Raw genomic sequence first — 16,328 nt, 5'->3', positions numbered from 1 at the left:
GGAGAAAAGCCACATTATCTGTAAAGAGCATTTCCTGCAGCACTGGCCCTGGAGGCGGGAAGGGGAGAAGAGCATCGCTGCTCTGCCCTCTGCCGGGCAGAGCACAATTAAATCTCAGTTAACCCAAGGGCCCAGGGGCAGCATAGCAGGTTTCCTGGGCTTCAGGTTATCTGATTGGAAGCACTGGTTAGCACCACACCTTGGGAGTAGAGGAATCTTTCTGACATGTGGCCAGTAGCACACAGGCCGTCCTGGACTCCTGGCACTGGGCTTGGGGGAGCCAAGGAGCAGGATTCTGGACTCAAAATGGGCCCAACACGTGCCCAACCCTGGAGACAGGCTGTAAACATTTTCTTCTCTGATTAACCCTCGCTAAGACGATCTGTTTGTCATGTTCTCTTTTCTCCTAAAACTCAAGACGTAGGTGTCTGCCTCATCTCTGGGGTCAGTGAAGTGTCTTCTGTTTAATGAATGAGCCGGTTTGGCTGGCCAGTGCCATTTTGTGCCAACCTGTTGTCTGGGACTAACGTCCACCATCCCACCCTGGGTGTCAGTGTTGGATGGAAGCCCTCTGTATCCTGAGATAGTCCCGGGCCCCATGGCGTGTTAGACAGGCCCCTCTGGTCACCAGAATGGCCCTGTGGCAGCCTCCATATGCCCTGGGTTGGAAGGGCCGCAGGCAGAGCTGGCCCCAGGGCGGTGCTCATACTAGTCAGAGCCCTGCTACTTTCAGAGCCCACTGGCTCTGCTTGGTTTGTCTCTCTCCTTTCTATGCTTTCAAGGGTGGCAGGCAGCCTGCAGGTGGATTGCAAGGACAAGGAAGCATCATTTACACTTGAGAGAGTAAAGAGAACAGAAGATGTGGATGCCAGCCTTCCTGGAGACTCCTCGGCCCATCCCCCAAGGAGCCTGGGGAATGGCCCCCCAGCAGGACCTTCCCTCTCCTCCCACCATGACACTCTATGGAGGGAGGGCTCCTGCCCCACTTCTTTGCTTAGTCCGACCTGACCTGAGGGAAAAGGACAATATTGTGGGGAACAACAGATCTCCCCACTTTCCCTCTGGACCGAGGAAGGGGGAGAGGGCTAGGCAGAGGGTGGAGGCAGGCAGGGCTGGGAACATGCCCTGGAATTCTCCTTTATTTTTTCCCCAAAGGCAGCAGCTCCTGGAGGAAAGTTTGCAAGCACCAGTAACCAGCTGTGGTGTCAAATATTAATGGCCTCAGTTTCCCTTCCAATCCCACCCCTTTGAGTAAACACGCACCTACCCATCCCCCCATCCCCACCCATGGTGTGACCTCGGGCAGACTCCTCCCAGGAATCCACACAATTCTTATTGGTCCTCTTTTCCCACACTCCCCGCCACGGTACTGAAGTGGGAATTCCCCTGGGGATCAGGCCGGCATGTCCTTCTCAGTCCCAAGAGCAGAGGGAGGTCTTATGCCCTGAACAAAAGGGAATTGCCTGTGACTCATACCAAACCCTGCTGGTTGAGAAATCTACTTCCTGGGCTTGGGGGTTGGGGAAGTGGGGTGGAACTGGGGCCAAGGCATATGTGTGTATTGCTCACATGTGTGTATGTGTGTGTGTGCATGTGTGGGTACATGTGTGTTCAACAGTTGGCTTCCTAGTAAAACAACAACTTTCTGAGCTGAGCTTTCCCAGGACCAGAACTTTCAGAAAATCTGCTCCTAAACCATCAATCTCTCTTTCTGGATGGTCTAGTGAGACCCAAAGTCTGTTTGGGCATTTTTTAAAGGAGAAGGAAAAAAAAAGAACTAAATGAGATCAGAAAATAATTCAGCTACATGAAGTTGAGTTATCTGCTCCCACTAGCTGTCCCGAAATGCAAAGGTATTTTGTCAGGCACATTCAAAGACGCCTTGGGAGGCCTCGTCTACAGCCCCAAGTTTGAGTTCGCAGCTCCCTCATCCTCCTGGGTTTCTAAAGCCTCAGGGAGAGGCCACAGCACCTGTTACTCTGCTGCTTGTTTTCAGATGCAGTTCTGTGGGTGGTTATAATCGGGATTGTCAGGCTGGATCTTAAGGGAACTAGAAGTGAATCAGTTTCGATTTTTGTTTTGCATTTTTTTGTTGTTGCTATCATTTTTCCCAAATGGGAAATAGAAACCGGACATAAACAAAATGGGGAACTGAGACTCACCACATGATTTTTGCCCTTTTTTCACTTTGATAGAACAGGAGTGGAGAACAAAGGCACTTTCTCATGATACAACTTAACTTTCAGGCAACAAGGTCATTGTTTAAAGCAAGCAAAGGAAGGCAAAGGTTTGTCGTAACCTATTATCTCACCAACCTGTCTTATTTAATTTTCCCCCAAAACTCAATGACATAGGTCCTTGTGTCCCTATGTCATGGTGGGGAAACTGAGGCTGAGAGGGGAAATGACTTGTCCAAGGTCATACATGTAGAGATAAGTGCTAGAGAAAGGATCCAAAATCTGATCTATTGCCAAGCTTCTGTTTTCCATGTTCTCACACTGTCCGTCCCCACCCTCTTGCTCTCACCCCAACCCTTTGTCTCTTCACCCAGGGTCCCTGAGGGATTGTGAGAATCCTGGAGCAGGAGGTAAGGGCTAGCTCTGGACAGTTTCCAGGCAAGGCTGTTCTCTGTCCCTCTGCCCTGATTCTGAGATGCAGACTGGGGCCAGGGTGGCCACCTTGGTTTGTAAACAGCAACGTACCTGGAGCTCAGGACAAAAGTTGTCTTACCTGACACCAGGTTGTCTCACTTGAAACCAGGTGGTCAGAGGAGAGGACCAGTCAAGGTGGTGCTGAGGGCTCAATGCAAAGACATTCCAAAGACAAACTAATTCAAAACAATGCACACACCTGGTGTTTATTTATTCACTCACCCGTTCACTCACTAGACAATTCCTTATGCCTCTCACGTACAATGAAATCCAGACTTCTTTCCGTGGCCTGCGATACCTGCATATTCCCATCCCTGTGGACCTCTTCAGCCTCACCTCCCACCCCACTCCAGCTTTCTCTGATCTTTGCAAAGCTCATTCCCACATCAGGAGTTTCTGCCCCTTTTTGTTTGGCTGTTCCTTTCTTACTATTTGGGTCTCATCACAAATGCCACCTTCTCGTAAGGTGACCTGACAATTTCTTCTAAAGTGGCACCCTTTGTGACATCACTCTGGTTAATTTACTTTACAGTATGTCTCACTCATCTGTCTTGCTCGTTCGCTTCTTTTATTTGCATTGTCTATGCTCCACACTAGAAAATAGTGTTAGTGACAGCAAGGCCCTCACTTGTCTGGTTCTTCTCTGTATCTGCAGAGCCTGGAAAAATGGCTGGCACACTGAGGACATTCAGAAATATTCATAGGATGGATGAGTGGGTAGATGGATGAATGGCTAGATGAATGGGTGGAGGGATAGAGAGGGATGGATGGATGGATGGATGGGTGAATGGATGGATGGGTGGATGAATAGATGCATGGATAGATGGTTTCTTCTATGTACCAGGTCCAAGTGGAGATGTAGAAGTGAATAAAATACTGTTTCTTTGCTCAAAGAATTCACTGTGAAGTAAGGGAGATCTTCTCATAGTCAGGTAGCTATGACTTGGTAGAGTACAAGGTTTAGAAGAAAGAAGCACATTTGGGGTAGAAAGGAGGAAGGGATCCATTTTTGCTGCTGGATGATAATCTGGAAATATGCTTAAGGAGATGACATTTTGAGCCACGAATGATAAACGGAGAGAGTCAGATGATCAGTGAAGTTCAGAGCCTTCCCTGGGGCCCAGGAAAATGCAAAGGGGCTGAACACAGCCTTACCTAGTCTGGAAACTGTAAGCTGTTTGCTGTGGTGGAGACATGGGAAAGGAAAGTTCTTGTGGTGTCTGCTGCTGCAGCGCCAGTGTTTTGCATCTAGTTACTCTACCATTGGTACTCAGTATTACTCAGTAATACCCAAGAATAGGTACTCAAGAATTATTTGTTGAGGAAAGGAATAAAAGGAGAGAAGTAAGCCTGGCAAGGCTGACCAGAGAGTCAGGTAAAGCGAAGCTAAAGAGGTTAGATTTAGCTGGAGGACAGTGGGAAGTCATAGAAGATTTGATGAGTTGTGTGTTTCTGCTGCAGCACAGGAAATGTGTTGGGGAAAGTCCAGGCTGAAGCATGAAGTGCTGGCGGGGGGACGATGGCAGTAGTTCAGGTGAGAGGAGTTGAGGGTCTGAACCACATGAAGATGGCTGATAAGAGGGGGTGAAAGAGACACCAGAGATCTGAGGAAGAGGGAGTCGACAGAATGGCATCCTGGATTCTTTGTGGATGAGGTATGGAAGGAGGGAGTGAAAGGAGAGGAAGGCGCCCAGGTCTCCAGCTCGAGTGACTAGATGCTAGTACTGAAATACACCATGTGTGGATGGGGATGGAGGTTCTCCACGACACTAAGTTTGCGTGTCAGGACTCCTCACTTTTATTGGCCACTTTCAAGAGCCTGAAACTGATTTTGTATTCACGCTTTCACTCTTCTTAAAGACTCCCTTTCTGCCCAATTATACAAACTTCAGGCCCCACCAATCCTGGATTCTCTTCTGAATATAGAAGGGGATCAATCTTCGGGAAAAGATTATAAGTTCCAATTGGGATCTGTTGAGTTTGAGGTGGATGAAGAACCTCCAGGTGGAGATGTTCCACAAGGAGCATAGTGTGGTGGTTAGAGTGTGGGTCAGGGTTCGAATCCTGGCTTCGAGCAGTGTGAACTTGGGCATGTTGTTTGACATCTCTGTGCTCCATAAAATGAGCATGGATAATAATAATAGTACCACCTTCTTAGGGTTGTTGTAAAGATTAGATGAGACAATGTATATAAAGTGCTTCAACAGTGCTCAGTGCATAATAGGTCCTCAAAATAAGTTACACGTCAGCTCTTGGTATTATGTGGGGGAGTGCAGATCTGGGAGTCATCAGTGATGAAGGCCTTGGGAGGAGTTGGATCATGAGGAAGCATGTGTTAGTGCATGATAAGAAGGTCAAGGACAGAGCTTTGACGTTGATTATGGTGACCAGAGGAAGGGGAGCTACCAATGAGGCTGACGAGGATCAGACAAATGGGTGGAGAGTGGGGGAGCAGAGTGGGTCCTGGAAGCCAGAAGAGGGGAGACTGTCAGCAGGCACTTGGTCATGAGTGTCACCTGCTGCTGAAAGTCAAGGCCACTGGTGTGGGTGGGCCTTGGGGAAGTCACCGATGAGCTTGTCAAAGGGCGTTAGGCATAGTTGGGCACTGAGAAGTGATTGAGGGTGCAGATGGCAAGTGTGGAATGTCCTTGGGAGAACTCTGGCCACGGGAAAAAGAGGAGCACAGAGGAACTGTGTGGTGGTTGGTTTGGTTTGCTTTTGGTTCATTGTTGAAAGATGAAATTCCCAGGCTTTGGGGGCTGTGAAGAAGAGTTGGTGAAGAAGATCTGGGAAAGCAAGGAAGTAATTGATGGAAAAATATGAATGTCTGAGAAAATTAAGAAGGGGAGAATGAAGGACAGAGTGAGGAGTCAGCCCTGAATAGCTCTCTGAGTCGGGAAGGAAGGGGCGAGGGTGGGAAGGTTATAAATAAGGCTGTAGGTGCGAGGACAGGAAGTGGGGGCGTTATGCCTGACGGCCTCAGTTTTCTTCTGTGCAGTAGGATAATAGGTCATCTGTGGAAATATGTAAATATGGCTTCTCTCCCACTGTGGGGCATTTAGGAGAAATTATGATTAAGAAACTTAAAATCTCACGGGGGAAACCAGGGTTGCGGGAACCAAAGTTGATAGTGAAGTTATTAACATCCTTATGAATTATTTTACGTTGAGTAATACAAAGCAATGAACACGGCTTCCGAGTGAGGACAACCTCGGAGGCAATTTGTGCATTTCTATTAGCACGACGCAGTTCATTTTACTTTACGGTCCTTTGCTTGCTTACTAGTTGCTTGAAGCATTTCAGGATCTTCCTACCCTGCAGTTTAAACAAAAACACTTCCAAATTTATTTTTTTAATCATGACTAATTTCAAACACACAACAAAGTTAAAGGAATTTTATGGTGCACACGAATATATCTATCTACCACCTTAGTTCTACCGTTAACATTTCACTAAGCGTGTTTATTTCAATACATTTTTAATCTTAGAATAGTTTTCGATTTACAGAAAAGCTGTGGAGATAGTGCAGGTACCCCATTTTGCCTGTTATTAACATGATATGTTAGTATGGCACATTGTCACAATTAATGAACTATTGCTAGTATCAAAGTATTGTTAGCTAACGTCCACACTTTTTCTTTTTCCCCTCAGATTTCCTTAGTTTTTGCCTAATGTTCTTCTTATATTCTGGGATCCCATTGAGGATGTCACATTGATTTGTCCTGTCTCCTCAGGTTCCTTTTGGCTGTGACAATTTCTTAGACCATCCTTGTTTGTGATAACCTTGAGGAGCGAGTAATGGTCAGGGATGCTGTGGGACATCCCTCATTGGAGACTTGCCTGGTGATTTTCTTTTCTTTTTAAAATTCGTTAGTTGTCCCAGCTTTCTTGACATGGAGTTGACATACAACATTGCATAAGTTTAAGGTGCCTCCCTGATGATTTGCTACACTTACATATTGTGAAATGATCACTGCCTTCATCACCTCAAATAATTACCATTTGTTGCGTATGTGGTGAGAACATTTAAGATCTACTGTCTTAGCAACTTTCCAGTACGTGATACAATATTGTTAACTATAGTCACCATGCTGTACATTTGATCCTCAGAACTTCTTCATCTTATAAATGGAAGTTTGTGCCTTTTGACTACATTTACCATTTCACCAGCCCCCACCTCCCACTCACCTCTGGCAACCACCATTCTAGTGTCTGTTTCTGTAAGTAGGGATTTTTTTTTTCCAGATTTTTACATATAAGTGAGATCATACAGTATTTGTCTTTCTCTGTTTGAATTATTCTACTTAGCATAATGCCATCGGGTCACAAATGGTAGGATTTCCTTCTTTTTGTGTGGCTCTATGATATTCCATTGTGTGTGTGTGTGTGTATATGTGTGTGTGTGTGTGTGTGTGTGTGTATATATATATATATATATATATATATATATATATATATATATATATATATAAAACATCTTCTTTATCCATTTATCCAGAGTCAGACACTTAAGGTTGTGTCCATATCTTGTCTATTGTGAACATGATTAACTTTTCTCATGATTAGCCTGGGGCTATAGGTTTTGGGAAGAAAGACCACAGAGGTGAAACGCCCTCCATTTCACATCACATCGAGGGTACACTATCAGCATTGCCTCTTGAGGTTAGTCTTTGTCACCCGGCTGAGGTAGTGTTTGTCAGGTTTCTCCACTGTCAAGCGCCTCTTTCACCTCCCTTGCCACATGTACTCACCGGAAGGACGTCACAACGCTCAGAGTGGGGAGCTGAGGAAACACTCCACCTGCAAACACAATTTTGGCCCTACCCTCGGGTTACCACCAGCCAGAACTCTTGATTTTCTCATTTATGGGCTTCCTGGAACTTCCCTGTATATAATCTGGAAAACCTCAGCTTGCCTTTATCACTTGCTCATTAACCCCTGGACCAGGAAAGCCTATCTCTCTCACCCAGGCTCGGTTTTGCTGACACTTGCAGATAAAAGACAGATGACAAATAGCAAGCGGAAGCTTAAAGATCAACCATCTCAACTGAAGAGGTGGCACCAGGAAGACTGGTCCCTTGGGTTGACACATCTGGGACCAGAATCTGGTCTGAGGCTCTCACCAGAGGTTCTTCCACTCTGCCGGAGTCTCGAATTTCAGACCTTCATGTCTCACTATCATGGCTTGTGTCTTTTCTAAGATTAACCACAATTATTTCTATTTATTTACAATTTTATTTCAATTCAGGTAAACTTTTTTAACTTTAAGAAATCTTTTCCTCTTTCTGAGCAATATCACATGAGTTCACGAGTTAGATGAGCTAATCGTATTTTTTTTTTAACATAGAACAATGTGTGTGTGTGTGTGTGTGTATGCATGAAACTTACATTTTTCAAAGTGTATATTTATCTGTGTTCTACTCAAATCACTTTGTGTACCACCCCCGGTGAAACTGCATTCTGCCATTCAAGCTGCCATTCTGCATGGACTGGATTTGGCCATGCTACCTGCACAACTCAGGAAATACACTCACCAAGGTGTGCAGGCCTCGGTGAGGAAACCAAAACAGAGCCATACTCTGTTTGGATCCCAGAGCCCCAGACCCTGACTGTACAGGTATATCTTGATTCACAAGTCAATAGGAGGGGAGTTTTGTGCTTCAGATCTTTAACCCAGAGCTCACCCTCTCTATCTGTAAACTGGGGTTAATAATCCCCAGAGAGCAGACTAGGTTCTTGGTTACAAGCAGTAGAAACGGACTCTACATTAAACAGCAGACAACATGCACTGAACAGTTCTGGGGGATGGGAGCTCAAAGAAATGTTGGAGCTGCAAACAGGCTTGGAAAATGGACAGGCTTGGAAAATAGGCGGCAGCCATGGGATCCAAAGGGCCAGGCTGTAGCACCCACACAGCTGGCTCCTGACTCAGGAGGCAGGCGATGCACACACACGGCACTGATGTTCCAGCTGAACCCACGTCTTTCTTTGTATCACATGTTCGAAACTGGGACAGCGTGTCTGACGGGCCAAATCAGTAGAGAAAAGGAATAGGTGAAAATTAACCACTTTGGGTCTACATGGATGGGAGCATTTCCCCGTGAATGCACAAGGTGCTAACTGGAAGGAGGTGGTGACGCAGGACAGCCCAAAACGGCAATCAGCCTCTACACTGACCTTTCCAACTGGTTTTGAGAATTTGAAAGAATTTGTACAAAGTGCCTGATAGACTGTGCCTGGGACCCAAATAATTAATTCCATGGCTTGAGCAGATACATGGAAACCATTAAGGAGAGGGTAAACTAGGAAGTCTAACTTAAAATAAAATAAAATGAAATAACAATTACCTTCCTGGGAGGACCTGAAGGGGCTGGTCCAGAATGATACTTCAAATGCTCCCTCTTTTCCTGACAAAGCTGCCAGCTGTGAACAAAGTCATTTTTTTTTTTTAATTTATCGGGGTGACAATTGTTAGTAAAGTTACATAGATTTCAGGTGTACCATTCTGTATTACATCATCTATAAATCCCATTGTGTGTTCACCACCCAGAGTCAGTTCTCCTTCCATCACCATATATTTGATCCCCCTTACCCTCATCTCCCACCCCCGTCTCCTCTTACCCTCTGGTAACCACTAAACTGTTGTCTGTGTCTATGAGTTTTTGTTTCTCATTTGTTTGTCTTGTTCTTTTGTTGTTTTTGGTTTATATACCACATATCAGTGAAATCATATGGTTCTCTGCTTTTTCTGTCTGACTTATTTCGCTTAGCATTATAATCTCAAGATCCATCCATGTTGTCACAAATGTTCCTATATCATCTTTTCTTACTGCTGGATAGTATTCCATTGTGTATATCTACCACAACTTCTTTATCCATTCATCTATCGAAGGACATTTTGGTTGTTTCCATGTCTTGGCCACCGTAAACAAAGCTGCAATGAACATTAGAGCACATGTGTCTTTATGTATAAATGTTTTCAGATTTTTTGGGTAGATACCCAGGAGAGGGATTGCTGGGTCATGTGGTAATTCTATTCGTAATTTTTTCAGGAACCTCCACACTGCCTTCCATGACAGCTGCACCAGTCTGCATTCCCACCAACAGTGTATGAAGGTTCCTTTTTCTCCACAGCCTCTCCAACACTTGTTTGTCTTGTTGATGATAGCCATCCTGACTGGGGTGAGGTGATATCTCATTGTGGTTTTTATTTGCATTTCTCTGATGATTAGTAATGTTGAGCATTTTTTCATATGTCTATTTGCCATTTGTATGAAAACATTTTTTAGAGGGAAATTTATATCATTACAGGCCTATCTCAAGAAACAAGAAAAATCCCAAATAAATAACCTCATGTTACACCTTAAAGAACTAGAAAAAGAAGAACAAGTGAAACCCAAGGTCAGCAGAAGAAAGGAAATAACAAAAATCAGAGCAGAACTAAATGAAATAGAGAACAAAAAGACCATAGAAAAAAATTAATGTGACAAAGAGCTGGTTCTTTGAAAAGGTTAACAAAATTGACAAACCCTTGGCTAGACTCACTAAGATAAAAAGAGACTAATAAACAAAATCAGAAATGAAAAAGGGGAAGTTATCACGAATGCCATAGAAATACAAAGGATCATCCAAGAATACTATGAAGGACTATATGCCACCGAATTCAATAACCTAGAAGAAATGGACAACTTCTTAGAAACATATAGCCTTCCAAGGCTGAACCATGAAGAACTGGAAAATCTAAACAGACCGATCACCAGTAACGAAATTGAATCAGTCATCCAAAACCTTCCCAAAAGCAAAAGTCCGGGAGCAGATGGCTTCACTAGTGAATTCTACCAAACCTTCAAAGAGGGTCTAATACCAATCCTGCTCAAACTCCTCCAAAAAATTGAAGAAGAGACAGTACTCCCTAACTCATTTTATGAGGCCAACATTACCCTGATACCAAAACCTGGTAAGGACAACACAAAAAAAGAGAACTACAGACCAATATCTCTGATGAATATAGACGCAAAAATCCTAAACAAAATTCTAGCAAATCAAATACAACAATGCATTAAAAAGATTATTCATCATGACCAAGTGGGGTTCATCCCTGGTGCACAAGGATGGTTCAATATCCACAAATCCATCAATGTGGTACATCACATAAACAAAATAAAGGACAAAAATCATATGATTATATCAATTGACACAGAAAAGCATTTGACAAAATACAACATCCATTTATGATTAAAACACTTAATAAAATAGGTAGAGAAGGAAAATACCTTAACATAATAGAGGCCATATATGACAAACCCTCAGCTAATATAATTAACGGTGAAAAACTGAAGCCCTTTGCTCTACGTTCAGGAACACGACAGGGCTGTCCCCTATCACCTCTGCTTTTCAACGTAGCGTTGGAAGTCCTTGCCAGAGCAATTAGGCAAGAGAAAGAAATAAAAGGCATCCACATTGGGAATGAAGAAGTTAAATTGTCACTCTTTGCAGATGACATGATGCTATATGTAGAAAACCCTAAAGACTCCACCAAAAAGCTATTAGAAACAATCAACGAATACAGAAAAGTTGCCGGCTACGAAATCAACGTACAAAAGTCCATTGCATTCCTATAAACAAAATCATTTCTAACACACGGCTTCTGCAGACAGAGCCAGGTGGTTGGAGGAAGCATGCGTGTTGCCAAAGGGCATTGCAATGGAAAAAAGCACACCCTCCAGAATGTCCTCAGAGAAGGAAGTGAAACTCTGGGCTACACTGCCTAGCCAACACTGGGAACCCCAGAAGGCACTCTTCACGGCCCTCCTGAGAGCTCAGTTCAGGAGGGAAAGAAAAATATAACATTATAGCAGAGGGTTAAAACTAAGTGTTAACCTTGTTAAAAGACGCAAGACCACATTCGCTCTGGATAGAGTAGAAATGTTGCTTTAGTGTTTTTAACAGAATGACAAAAAAAAAAAAAAAAAAGGAAGATTGGCATCTTTTTTCTAGAAGTCCATAGATATCCAGTTGTATGGATACCTTCTAGTATTCCCAGTGCCAGTTTGCAGTCTGGGTACTAGCTAACTAGAACAATTACCCACGAGTTTGCTAATGGGACAGACCCCTGGGGCCCACCTGGAGATCTGAGTCAGGGAGACTCAGTGGGACCCAAACATCTGCGTTTTCCCAAGCTCCCCAGCCAGGGGGCCTCTGACCTGGTGGCCAAACCTGTTTGCCTTTCCCCTGCCATGGAGAAAGCTTGCTAGGACAAGATGCATGAAAATAGAAACTGTTAAGCCAGATAAAATTTCACAGGGAGTGTTAGGAAACACTGAATTATAAAACATAGAAGATAGTAAATATTTAAGGAAATTAACTCCTACGGGCATCTCTTTCCATAAGAATAGATGTTGTGCTAGTTAGAAATCATTCTTAGCAGTTTAACCGGTCTCTTAAGGGCCTCAACTAAAAAAACAACTTGTTATATTGGCTCCAATTGTTGTGCTTATTTAATAACATTTCTAGCTACTGTGAGCTAAGGCCCACTGGGTACTCATGCTATGGGTTTTACACACCTGATTACATTTAATTCCCAACAAACCTCACGGGATGTGATATTATAATTCCATTTCACAGCTGAGAAAATTGAGGCTCAGTGAGGTCTTGCCCAAGTCAAGGTCAGGATTCAAGCCCAAGGTAGTAACCTCCCTGCTATGTTTGACAGGACCATCACGGCATTTCTTTAATCATTTGTTGTTCAAAGTGTGAACACCGATGTTCCACCGGCCATCCCTTGTATAAGCCAGATTTATCCAATGTTCCCTGGGGCTTTTCCCAGGTGGGTACTGGGGCCAACTGCATGGCATGCCTTCCACCGTCCCAGTGAAAACAGGTTAAGTGAACATCACAGGCAGCCTTGGCAGGAGGAAATGTCACAGAATTGCGCCCTGCTGGCAGGAGCCAAAATTAAGGCTTTCTTGGTAGAGAGCATTGAGGGGAGATGCACCAAAATGATAAAAGTTCATATCCTTGACCTAGCAAGTCTACATCCAATAACTTATCCTAAAGAAATAATCATGGCTGTACACAGCAGGTTAGCTAAAAGAATGCTCATTTCTGAGTTGTTCGTAACAGTGAAATTCGGAACCAGCTAAGTATCCAAACATAGGGAATTATTGAAATAAATTCTTGTACCTTCATAAAACGGGACACTCGAAGCCATTTAAAAAGCCGCTTTGTGATGACATTCAACCACATGGAAAGCTGTTCACAATATGTTGCCTATGAAAACAAAACAAAACAAAGAAGTTTTAAAGAATTGTATGAAGAGCGTGATCCTATTTTGACAGTGATAAAGACTTTTTAAAGAAAGAAATGAACTTTTAAGTGTTTAAATTTTATTACTCATGTTTCTTGCTTATATTTTATTAATGTTTCCATAACGACTTTGTTTTACCTATGTAGATAGAAGGAATCATAACTTTGTACAAACAAAATAAAATCTGAGTGGCAGACAACTTGAAAGGATTCGGGTGTGGCATGTGTATGAAGCCATCGTCTGGCTAGCCCCCAGACATCTACCTCTGACTGGCTCAGCGTCCTAGACAGTGCCAGGAATTCACGACATTCTAAACGGAGGAGGCTAGAGAAGCAAAAATCCCCATGTGCTGTTTTGGTTATGTCATAGGAAGTCTGGTTTTCCTGATTGCAGTCAGAGGGTGCTCTCAACACTCATGCTTTGAGTCCTCCAGCCCTGGCTGATCCTACAGATCCCCCGTTGTGCTTTTTAGGAGGACCCAAAGAGGAAGCTAAAGAGTCTCCAAATCTGGAAGGATTCCCACACCCTGGACAGTCAGAAATGGAAATGAACATGTGCTCTGGTTTCCCAGGATCTTGACAGCAGGGCTGCAGCAGCCTCGTGCTTAAGGCCGTTGTTGACATATGGCTCAATTGTTCACCTTCCAGGAACCCTGTCACTCCTTAGAGACACGGTGCTGACCTGCTCTCAAGGAGACCCCTTGAAGTGGGAGAGATGAGCAGTCAAGTGGCCGCTCCTGGTTGGTGCCACATGAAGGGTAGGTGCAGCACCCTAGGTTAGGAAAGACCCCTAACCCACGCTTGGAGGTTCAGGGAAGTTTTCTAAGGGAAGTGATACTCAGCACTGATAGGAAAGAATTACAAGGGGGGGTCCTGTACACTTTCTCAGAGAAGGGAAAGGATAATATTCTCAGTCTCCATCAAGAGCCATCTGAAGTGATTCTGCAGTCACTTTCTAGGGCAGTGGTGTCTGGGGGCTCTGAGTCTTGTCATAGGGCTCTACAGCCCTTGTCAGACGACCAGCAAGATCTGGAAGAGACAGGAGACATCCCTCAGCCCAGGGAGGGAGCGAGGCAACCAAAGTCAAAGCCAGGCATTAGGTCTGACCAGGTCTCTGATCTGAAGGGGATTGGGCAGAGAGGAAGAACAGAGGTGTGTGCAGGTGCAGCTGTGGACAGAGGTGGGGAGCATGGAGCGGGCAGGGGAACCAGCCGCTCAGGTTGCAGCAGAGGGTGAGAGGGTGCAGCTTGGAGAAAGGCCCCCAGGGGGAGCTCGAGGTAGCTGTTCCGGCTGCAGAATCTCCCCTATGATTGTTGCTTTAAGGTTCCTCAGTCTTCTGTGTCAGTAGGAGAAAAATCTGTTAGTGGGCCCAACCAGGCACAGAGGGAAAAGAGGGACAAGGACAAGGACAAGGGTACCAGAAGAGCTGTCTGACATGAAACCTAAAAGGGGAGACGGTATAGACTACTTAATAAACGAGGGCTGGTGATGAGGACCAAAGATGCCCCTACATGACTGCGGTTAGAGACCTGCACCACCCTGTGGTTTTCCCCAAGTTCAGCCTCGCCCCTCCATCCTCCTGACAGGCCGTCTCAGTCCATGGCCCCTTCCAACCTGGGCCCTGCCTACCAGGGAAGTGTTTCCTCCCAGCTGTATTTGGCTTCCATCAGCACAAAGTAACCTTCCTTAATCATCCGATCGCGAAGACCTTCTCCCCGCTTCTCACTCACAATGGCTTGTTTCCACGTGTCCACAGCAGTTATCCCTACTGAAAAGGCCTTCCTGGTGCGTTCATTTCTCGTTCATTGTTTTCTCTCCTGCTGTTCTTGTTCATCTGGTTCACTGAGTGCTCGGAACATGGCCTGACATGTGGTATGGCATGATAGAAAACTGCTGAATGAGTGAACAAATGAAAGAAGGATGAACAAATGAATGGTGATTGCATCTAGAGCAAAGAAAACAAGCTCCAGAATCAAACACAGAGAGACCCTAGGCTTGAGCCCAACTCCACTGCTTACCGGTAACATGGGGTAATCTTGAGCCCAGTGTCCTGATTTGTACAATATGCTACACAGAGATCGTGGATTTGCCAAGTGCCTAATACAGAGTAAGTGTTCTAGAAGGTAGCTTTAAATTTTTATAATTATGATAAAGAATACGGAGGAGATTTCGCTGTTACCAGAGGTGGGATGGAGTAAGAGTTCAGGATGGCCAGCAGGTGAGTTGGAGAAGCCTGCCCCCTGCACGAATCAGGAGGGGGTTGGGCAGGAAGGAGCAGCTCTGAGGACTTCTACGCCATCCCGCAGAGGAAAGGAAAGGCTGAGCTGCCAGGTCTCTCTGCGCTCCAGGGCAGATTGAGTAAGGCTCCCTGGGACAGTTTCTGAGCAGGAACCAGAGCAAACGCATGACCCTGTCACTGCTCAGTAACATGAATGTTTGGGGGAGTGCTTATCTCAGCTTAGCTCCCCCACCCTGCTTTCCTCCTACCCCCAGCCATGGGCTGCGCCTTTGTGTCTCACTGTGCTGACTGCCCCTTAGAGAAACCAGGTTGGGCATCGTGGCTTCCTGTTCCGTTTCTTTCGCACGGTGCATATGATTACCCGGATATTGCCGTTGGGCCTACAAAAAAGGGAAAGTTCAGTCAGACAGAACACATTCTAGAGAAAATGGGGAAGAGAGGAAAGACACAGTTGGTTCAAGGGAAAAGCTACACCGGAACACAGAGAGAGAAACATGCTTATCAAGAATAAAAGGCAAACTTGCACGAGGTGGTGGGCAGGGTACAGGGGGTGCAGAGGCCTAGGCCCCAGGACGGCTCTGCCATTAACTGCTGTGTGACTTTAGGCCAGTGACTTCCCCTCTCCGGGCTTCAGCTTTCTCAAGTATCCTCTGTTCTCCTTCCTTTTCTATATCTTTCGTTCATTGATTTAAACATTTCTGAAGCCCCTCGTTTGTGCTGGGCACTGCTGTCTGTGCTGGGGATTCAGTAGTGAGCAACCCTGACAGAAATCCCCACCCTCTCGTTTACTGCCCACAGTAAACAAAACCAGCAAAATATGTGGTATCTTAGTTCAGGATAAGTGCTAAGGAAAAAAAAAGAAAGAAAAGAAAAGAAAGCGGGGAGGGGGCGACAGGGAGCCTTTTCTGCAAGGGTGACTTCTGAGTCCAGACCTGAAGAGGTGAGGCAGAGAGCCTGGCCATGTGGGCAGACAGGGCTCCACGCAGAGGGCTCAGCCTGTGTGGGGGCTGCTTTGAATGTGAAAACTTCTCGTCTCTACTCCTTTCCATGCCACCAGCTGGCCAGCTGCCTGCAGCCTCCTCAGGGGCCTCCCTGCCTCTACTCCTGCCCCTCCAGTCCTCTCTCCATCTCTC

At 45.2% G+C, this 16,328-nt stretch overlaps 1 long non-coding RNA gene across 1 annotated transcript; it reads right to left on the bottom strand.

The window, feature by feature from the left end:
• Positions 1 to 8,275: 8,275 nt before the first annotated feature.
• LOC117016886 (uncharacterized) lies at positions 8,276 to 14,883 on the bottom strand. The gene is made up of 4 exons (XR_004421984.1): positions 14,687 to 14,883; positions 12,834 to 12,920; positions 8,999 to 9,074; positions 8,276 to 8,672 (listed from the first exon to the last, which is right to left on the bottom strand). It is a non-coding gene; the product is annotated as an uncharacterized LOC117016886 (long non-coding RNA).
• Positions 14,884 to 16,328: the final 1,445 nt, after the last annotated feature.

This window comes from Rhinolophus ferrumequinum, chromosome 24, assembly GCF_004115265.2.
Source record: "Rhinolophus ferrumequinum isolate MPI-CBG mRhiFer1 chromosome 24, mRhiFer1_v1.p, whole genome shotgun sequence".
NCBI lineage: Eukaryota > Metazoa > Chordata > Mammalia > Chiroptera > Rhinolophidae > Rhinolophus > Rhinolophus ferrumequinum.
The sequence above is the reverse complement of the archived record's forward strand: the minus strand, read 5'-3'. Positions and strand labels throughout refer to the sequence as shown.